Below are 8014 nucleotides of genomic sequence, written 5' to 3' on the forward strand. Positions count from 1 at the left end.
CGCATCTTTGGTTTTAATAAGCCTTTAAGGGTAAGGGATAGGTGGTTTATAAGGTGATGGAGGTACATAAGGTTCTTTCTTTTCTACGGTTTCTTTATTACTCTCTTCCTTTTCCTTAGGTGTACTTTCTTCCTCAATTGACTTCTTAGAGTTTTGGTTTTCATTTCTTGGATCTACTGGTCCTTCCACTTCCGTTCCACTCCTCAGTATGATTGCATGAGCGTGGCTTTTCGGGTTAGGTTGGGGCTGTCCAGGAAATGCACCAGTTGGGGCAGCAGTATGCGCTTGTTGTTGAGCTACTTGTGATATTTGTGTTTCCAGCATTTTGTTATGGGTAGCCAAGGCATCTACTTTACTTGCTAGTTGTTTGATTTGTTCACTAGTGTGTATATTCTGGTTTAAGAAATCTTTATTGGTTTGCTGTTGAGAAGCTATGAAGTTCTCCATCATTATTTCCAAGTTGGATTTCCTACGAACATTTATTGTTAGGTGTAGATGGGGTTGGCTTTTGATATCCAGGAGGTATAAATGGGGCTTGATTTGGAGCTTGTCCTGGTGCGTATAAAGCATTATTACTCTTATATGAAAAATTAGGATGATTCTTCCAGTTCGAGTTATAGGTGTGCGAGTAGGGATTTCCTTGAGCATAATTCACTTGCTCTGCTTGGATTCCTGTTAGGAGTTGACAATCTGCAGGAGTGTGACCTTGGATTCCACAGACTTCGCAATTCTGAGTTGCGGCAACCACGATGGTTGGAGGTGATACATTCAAACTTTCAATTTTCTGGGCAAGGGCTTCCACTTTTGCATTAACATGATCAAGGCTACTTATCTCGTACATGCCACTTTTCGTTTGAGGTTTCTCTACCATTGCTCGGTCGCTTCCCCATTGATAATGATTTTGAGCCATGCTTTCGATAAGTTGATAAGCATCGGCATAAGGTTTATCCATAAGTGCACCACCTGCTGCGGCGTCTATTGTTAACCTTGTGTTGTACAAGAGACCATTATAGAAGGTATGAATCACTAACCAGTCCTCTAAACCATGGTGTGGACAAAGTCTCATCATGTCTTTGTATCTTTCCCATGCTTCTAAAAGAGACTCGTTATCTTTCTGTTTAAAACCATTTATCTGGGCTCTCAACATAGCTGTTTTGCTTGGAGGAAAATATCGGGCAAGGAAGACTTTCTTCAACTCGTTCCATGTGGTAACCGACTTGGAAGGAAGAGACTGAAGCCATCTTCTAGCTTTATCTCTTAAGGAGAAAGGAAAAAGGCGAAGTCAAATTGCCTCTGAAGTGACACCATTAGCTTTAACAGTATCAGCGTATTGGACAAATACGGATAAATGAAGGTTTGGATCCTCGGTAGGATTTCCAAAGAATTGATTCTGTTGCACTGCCTGCAACAGAGAAGGTTTAAGTTCGAAGTTGTTTGTTTCGATTGCGGGTGGAGCAATACTCAAATGCGGCTCATCTTGCGATGGAGCGGCGTAATCTCGAAGAGCACGAGCTGGTTCTGCCATCTCGGGTATTGGTGAAGGAAGAAGATTTTTGAGGTCGGGCACTTCGATAGGAGGGATACTGTTTGCAACACGATATTCCCGAATTCGTTGTAAGACTCGGAGATATAGTTTGATGTCGTTGATTCGTAAGTAAAACGGCTCGCCTTGTGAGCGAGTGTGTGGCATACAAATCAACGAAAGAAAGAAAAGAAAAAATAAAAATTGCCTTAGTCTCTACAGCGTAACAGAAGAGTTGTGATATCGACTAAGCAAAAGTCCCCGGCAACGGCGCCAAAAACTTGATCGCGACTCTATCGCGTAGTTTTAAAAGATATCGATCCCACAGGGACTTATGAATCGATATACCGTTTTCTAAGGTTACTTCGTAAAGCTAAGGCGGATGATATTTTGATTGTTTCGGGGGAAAAGTTAAAACTAAAACTAGATCTAAATTAAACATCAATTAAGCGGATATCGGTATGTAGTTCGTCGTAATTAGGGAATCAAAGCTTCGTTGGTTTCTTGGTTTTAAAATAAATCTTTTCAGTGGACACTATTGATTAAAAGTCTTTTCTCAAACTCTCTCTCTGTTGAATAGACTATGACTTTATATTAACGTAGCTGTCACTTATTTGTTAAGTCCAAAATCACTTTTTGAAAACAATAGAATCCATAGAAACTCTTTTTAAGAAAATACTAATCGTTTAAACACCCTCGTCTCAAACTCTCACTCTGTTGACTTAGATTATATAATTAAATTCAAATGCTTAACTCTCGTCCTTACATTTAACTTTTAAAAATACTTTTTAAAAAAAGATTAGAATTTAATTAACTCTAAAAATTGCTTTCGCCCTGATCTAGAATTAATGTCCAATTTACATTGTCCAGTTAAAAACTCAAACTTTCGTTCTATTGATTTTAACTTCTTTAAGTCTTTTACTTTCGTACAAAAACCATGGTATTAAACCTGTAAATTGAGACCATAAAAAGAGTGATTTTATTTTTAAGCGTAATTAAATCAACTTAGTTTTGATTCCTTCATTCCGCTTACTTTACATACCGATACCTAAATAAATTAGCCAGACATGCTAAACAGATCTAAACAATCATCATGCTTAAATAGAAACATCTCAGGCAAATAATGCAAATAAACAATAAAATAGGGCCTATATAAATTCAAACAATAATTAAAGAACCTGAATAATTAATGGCAATCTTGAACACTCCACCACAGACCGGTTGGATTTGTTCTTGAATTCTTCAATCGGACAGGAAAATAAAAGTGAAGGAATAAAAACCTAGGGTCTAACGTAAGGTTAGATCCGGTAAAAGATACACAATAGTTTCCGGTGTAGAAACTATTGTGTGAAAAATTAATTAAGTGCTGAAAGATTGACTGGAAAAGAAAATAGAAATTGCAAAGTAAAGTAAAAAAAAATTTAAAAAAATAATGCTATAAAGTATGCTTGCACGACTGGAAGAAAAAAAGCACGAAGAAGAGAGAGCTTTAGGGTTGGAAGGAAGTGACTATTTATACTAGTCTACTTGTAACGGTTTCCACAGCTTTCACGTTCCAAGAGTCAAGCGTAACAATAGGCTTCAACGTGCCTCTGTTGCGCTTCTAAAGCCAAAAATATAGGAGAATGGTGTGACGTCCGTCACACCATGTGTTACGCTCGTAACACAAGGCAGCAGGGCGTGACGCTCGTCACACCATGTGTGGTGCTCGTCACAGGCTCAGCGCTAGTACTTTTGGGCTGGGCTTTGGTTTGGTGAAATTGCTTCTCTTCATTTCTTTTTTTCACCTCCTTTTCTTCCTTTTTCACTTGTGCTTCAAATAAGCTTCCTGAGATAAATAAGAGGAAAAATACCAAGTAATATCGAATAAAATGAAATAAATTGAAGTGAATAATAATATAATTTAATTAAATCGAGTCCAAAAATGTGATATTATTTCATGTTATCAGTAAGGATGTTAAGAAATGGATCTGACTCCTTAGACAAGATTCTCCAAACTGGACAAATAACAGGAGACAAATCTGGCATTGGGTATAATGACTCAACGCCTGAGAGCAGTTACACTGGTGCCAAACCTCAAGCCAAACCTAAGTGCATCCATAATAAAAGTAAACCTGTGATGTCACATCATATGTCACAACACCAGAGGAGAAAACAGCAGAAGGGGAAACACCAAAGATGGAGATGCCATTACTGTGGGAAATTTGGTCATCTGAAGCCTTTCTGCTATAAACTGTATGGTTATTCTAGGCCTGCTCATCATCAGAATCACTATCAACCCAAACCCAAACAGCACAGGCCTATCATCAAGAAGCAATGGGTTCCTAAGACTAATGTTACAAGTCTAATAGCTCACATTCCCCTCAGAGTGTCAGCCAAAGAAGAGTGGTATTTTGATAGTGGATGTTCCAGACACATGACTGGAAACCAAGACCTGCTAACTGACCTGCATCATCATACCATAAGCCATGTAACCTTTGGAGATGGAGCAAAAGGTAAAATCAAGGGAACAGGTAAGCTTGATTGTCTTGGAGTTCCTAAACTTGACAAGGTTCTACTTGTTAAGGGTTTGACTGCAAATCTAATAAGCATCAGTCAACTATGTGATCAAGGTCTGAATGTTAACTTCACCAAAATTGAATGTCTAATTCTTAACAAAGATAGTGAAGTGATTATGAAAGGAATCAGGACCGAAGACAACTGCTACATGTGGAGCTCTCAAATGGATTATTCCTTAAAGTGTTCCTATGTCAAAGAGGAAGGAATGAAGATGAGTATAGATGCTAGAAGAACCCTCAAGAGTGATGAAAGATAAGTCTGTGGGAAATGTCAAATAAGGATGTCACCGCAGAAGCTCAGACTTAACCTCACTTTCGTAGGAGAAAAGGTTATGATAGCTCAAACAACTGAGAGGTTAGATCAAATAGGTGGACATGTGACCAGTCATAGGCAGTCTGGAACTGGAGAGAGCATTGTTGGAACTAGGCCACAAGGGACTACGTGTTTATCTCAAAGCAAAAAAGCCAAGAACAAAGTGGAGAAGATTGGAATGACACCTGCTCCTACAGATGTGAAAGGTGAAAATGGTGTTCATAATGAATATATAGAAGATGGAAGCAGTTGGTCTCAACGGGGTTGGATGAAACTACTGATGATTGCATACAATGTCACACACGATGTCATGATATTGTATTATGACAACCTGAATGCTGCAACTAGGTCCAAAAATCATATTCAGCACAGGTGGACCAAGTACAGTTTTTGCTATCATCACTCCATTAGAAAATTCGTGGAAAACAAATTCATAGGTCTAAAGCATGAAATGAAACTAGCTGACAAAGTTGCAAGAAATTTCGGTGATATTCAATTTGAATATAAAATAGGGAAATTAGGGATTTGGACTCTTGTGAAATTATGGCAATTAAAGTGGAAAAGAAAAGGAAATAAAAATAGTGTCTGCCCTCTTAAAAGAAAGAGCCACATTAATGATAAATCATTCCCTAGCATTGAAAAGAGTATCTATGCCATTAGCACACACTACCTAAACACAGCAATTTCCATCTCCATTCAACTTCTCAGAGAAACTCAGCTAGGGCAAAGAAATTTCTCTCAAAAGTTCTACAACATGTCTCAACATCCATCATCATCTGGTTCAAAACCCTCTTACCATGCAAAGACTCCCTCCATGGAGTTTCTAGATGAAGATGTGTTGGACGTTACTCCTCTTTGTGTGATACCAGGTGACACCCCAGGTCCCTCTTTCATGACTGGAGACAAGCAAGGTAATATCCCTGATAAATCTCCTCTTCCAAATGACATGCATTATGTTGATCGTTCCATTAGGAACCTAGTTACTAGGATTCTAAGTGAAGGGCATGAAGTAAAGGGGGTTTCTACCCCTCTATCCAGAAGGGACCCCTCTCCTAAGGAGGAACCCCAAGCTGAGAAAGATGATGACTCATCTAGATCAGAAAAGGAAGTGGCTGCTGAGGGGATATGTTCTCTAGGTAAAACCCTACCTAGCAAGAAACCAGCAAATATGTCTCAGGAGAATATTATTGACCTAGAGGAAGAAAGCTCTGAAGAAGAGGATGATTCTTTGGTCCATCTTGTAAAACCTAGTGTAGCTGAGAAACTGAGGACTAGAAAAGGGAAAAGTGTGGCCAAAATGAGAACAGTAAGAAGAGTGAAAAAGGCTGCTGGTGTAGGACCCTCAAAATCTTGGAGTAAAGTTGAGGTTAGGAAAAGGAAAGAAAGAGACAGTTCTGACTCTGATGAGGATGTCGAAGACGATGTCCCAGACATCTCCCCTGCAAAAAGGCAGGCTGTTAAGAAGTCTCTTGGCAAAGCTGTTGCTGTGCACCTAGACAATATCTCCTTTCATTTAGAAGATGGTGCTGCAAAATGGAAATTTGTCATTCAGAGGAGGATAGCTGTTGAAAGAGAGCTTGGAAAAGAGGCTGTAGAGGTAAAGGAAGTAATTGATTTGATCAAAAATGTTGGACTAATGAAGATTGTGGTTGCTCTACCCCAATGTTTTGAGGGGTTGGTAAAATAGTTTATTGTGACTATCCCTGAGGATATTTATGAAAAGAGCAGCAGGGAGTTCCTAGGAAGAGGAACTGATGGAGGAGTGGATCTAGAGACTACAGACAATGAGGTCTGTAGGATTATTACAACTCGCCAAGTTAAGGAATGGCCTAGTAGGAATCACCTATCAACTGGCAAGCTCACTGTCAAATATGCCATCTTACACAAGATTGGTTCAGCCAACTGGGTGCCTACTAATCATATCCCTACCATCTCCATTGGTCTTGGAAGAATCATTCATGCAATTGAAACCAAGATAAACTATGACTTTGGAAAGTTTATATTTGATCAAACCATCAGACATGCCTCCACAAATGATGTGAAGCTACCCATTTCCTTCCCATCCATTATTAGTGGTATTATCTTGAACCAACAACCAGGCATTCTGAGTACAAGTGACATTCCAAGCAGAAGAAAGTCCCCTCTATCAATTCACTATAACCTTTTTGAGGGAAGTCATGTCAATGATGTTGTCATGAGATCTGCTAGAAGGGAGCCTGCATCTCAAGGGAGCTTAATTGATCAATTAAAAGAAACCTGCAAGGAATTTGATAATGGTATAAGGGTGGCCAAGGCAAGAAAAGAAGCTTTGGAGGTTCTTATTTGTAGCCTGGAAAAGGAAGAAATGGAGAAGGCTAGTAAGGATTCAGATGCAAATACCTCAAGAGAGAGGTCAAATGCTCAATCTATTGGCAGCTCTGAAGGCTCTGAAGATGAAGGTGATACTTCTTCTTCTGATTGATGGTTCCCTCCCCCCCCCCCTTTGTGTTGAAGACTGAAGATTGTGTGAGGTGTGCTGTGAAGACTGTTGTGGATGATTTTTTTGGAAGTTGTTCTGGTGCAGCTGTTTGGATGCTGAAGTTTTATTGTTTTTGTTTGAAATATGTGTAATTTTTGGAAGTCCTTATTGATGCCTTTATGTAATATTTTGGGCTCTTAATGAGTTCCATGGATTTGTTCATTATCTCAGCTATCACAGTTGTGTATGATGATGGTTTATATCTCCTAACAATTATGTTGTAACATTTTTAATGTTATAACATTTGTGGTGGCATTCTCTACTAGGCTAATTGACATTTATTTTGTCTAATTGGTCACCTTTGGTCAATTTTGACTAAAAAGGGGGAGAAGTGTTGATGTTGAAGCAGATGTCAGAATGACATTCTGATTGTTACAGGTGTTGTGGTTACAGGAGCTGTTATTATCATGGGAGATGTATGTGCTGCAAAGATTTAGGGGGAGAAGAAGTACCCTTGTGAATTTATGTGTCTTACTAGTTGCATCCATAACTCGTAATTATGTTTCTGTTGCACAAATTTAGGGGGAGGAGAAGTACCCTTGTGCATGTGTGTATTACTAGTAGCTATAGCTAGTAATTGTGTTGCTTCTGCTGCTGTTTAAACTGTTAATTAACTACTGATAGTTTTCTTGTGAACAAAAAGGACAAATATATGTTTTAGCCAAAATTTGCCAAAGGGGGAGTTTGTTGGTTCTAAGTGTTGGCAGCAATTTTGGTAAAACAAAGAGTGTTCACAAGATGTTATGTGTGATGTCTTAACATAAGATATCCTATGTACCTGCTGGAGTTCAAGAACATGATCATGCAGGATTGTTTCAGAATGTCATACACAAGGACATGGCATCTGATATGTGTGTTCCTGCTGGAGTTAAAATGGAAAAACATAATTATGCAGGATTGTATCAGGATGTCATACACAATGTCATGGCATCTGATGTGTGTGTACCTGCTGGAAGTTATAAACGGAATTATGGAATTATGCAGGGTTTTTCCAAGATGTCAGACCCGATGTCATGACATCCTGTACACAGAATATTCAGTATGAATGTCTGGTGTTTTGTGATTGCACAATTAATGGAAATCTATGTATGATTGAAGATCTG

The 8014-nt window shown here is 38.9% G+C and overlaps 1 non-coding gene across 1 annotated transcript; it reads left to right on the forward strand.

Moving 5' to 3' along the window:
* Window positions 1–1040: 1040 nt before the first annotated feature.
* Window positions 1041–1147, forward strand: LOC127099542 (small nucleolar RNA R71). The gene has a single exon (XR_007794034.1). It is a non-coding gene; the product is annotated as a small nucleolar RNA R71 (small nucleolar RNA).
* Window positions 1148–8014: the final 6867 nt, after the last annotated feature.

The sequence above is a fragment of the Lathyrus oleraceus genome, chromosome 6, assembly GCF_024323335.1.
Source record: "Lathyrus oleraceus cultivar Zhongwan6 chromosome 6, CAAS_Psat_ZW6_1.0, whole genome shotgun sequence".
Classification (NCBI taxonomy): domain Eukaryota; kingdom Viridiplantae; phylum Streptophyta; class Magnoliopsida; order Fabales; family Fabaceae; genus Lathyrus; species Lathyrus oleraceus.